The sequence below is a fragment of the Triticum dicoccoides genome, chromosome 2A (assembly GCF_002162155.2).
Source record: "Triticum dicoccoides isolate Atlit2015 ecotype Zavitan chromosome 2A, WEW_v2.0, whole genome shotgun sequence".
Taxonomy (NCBI): domain Eukaryota; kingdom Viridiplantae; phylum Streptophyta; class Magnoliopsida; order Poales; family Poaceae; genus Triticum; species Triticum dicoccoides.
This window is the reverse complement of record NC_041382.1, coordinates 588791987-588792825: the sequence shown is the minus strand read 5'-3', so window position 1 is coordinate 588792825 and position 839 is coordinate 588791987. Positions and strand designations below refer to the sequence as shown.

The 839-nt window shown below is 36.1% G+C and overlaps 1 long non-coding RNA gene across 1 annotated transcript in view; it reads right to left on the bottom strand.

The window, feature by feature from the left end:
- LOC119359641 overlaps nt 1–406 on the bottom strand; it is a 755-nt gene extending 349 nt beyond the window's left edge. The window contains exons 1-2 of the long non-coding RNA XR_005172609.1: nt 363–406; nt 63–253 (exon numbers count right to left, since the gene is read on the bottom strand). This is a non-coding gene — a long non-coding RNA (uncharacterized LOC119359641). The remainder of the gene's footprint in view (nt 1–62; nt 254–362) is intronic.
- Between the last annotated feature and the right edge of the window lie 433 nt (nt 407–839).

The following is an 839-nucleotide window of genomic DNA, read 5'->3' as shown; positions in this document are numbered from 1 at the left end:
AGAACAGAGCATTGAATGGAAAAAAGAGAGTATTGTCTGCCCATATTTATGTTTGTACTTACAGCAATGTCGCATTCGATATAGTATCTTGACCAGTAACTTTGTGGGAGAAGATTGTGTCTATCCTATTCATTTTGCTCGACCATTACTGCTTTTCCCAACATATTAATCACGTACTTATTTACCCGGCCATACACTTGCATGCAAGAACCCTATGTTCAACCAATGTCGAGCCCATTGTACTATTCTTGGGCTGCCACGGAATGAAAAATATGGAAAATTCAGAGTTAGAAAAGAAGCTTGAAGGGAACAAAAAAGAGGAAAGGGATGTTCTTCAAATGATGTTACCATTGCTTATATACCTTTGCGGTGCTTTCAATTGAAGTTTTTCATATCTTACTCATCCCTGTATAGGTTAGATTGTCTATGGAGATATGTCAACCTGAATATCACCCTTGCTGCTCTGTGGTTCTTTGTGATCTGAGAATCAATTTCTCCTCCTACAGAAAAGCACAACAAAAAATTAGGAGTAGCGAGAGAAATGAGTTGTTCCTTTCTACTAAGAGGGGGTAAACTGATGTAAAAATAATGGCAGCTGCTGATTTCTTTGAACAATATTCAGTTTTCATATATTAACTTGCTACAGAAAAACAAAGCGATTTTCAGAGAATTAGCTCATTCTCTGAACAATGGCAGCTGCTGATTTCCTTGCACAGTGTTCAGAATTCATACAATAAATTGCTACAGAAATACAAAAAAAATTCAGAAAATAATTCCTTCTTGAACAAATGACAGTTTGCTGTCAGAATTCATATGACAACTTGCTACAGAAAAACAAA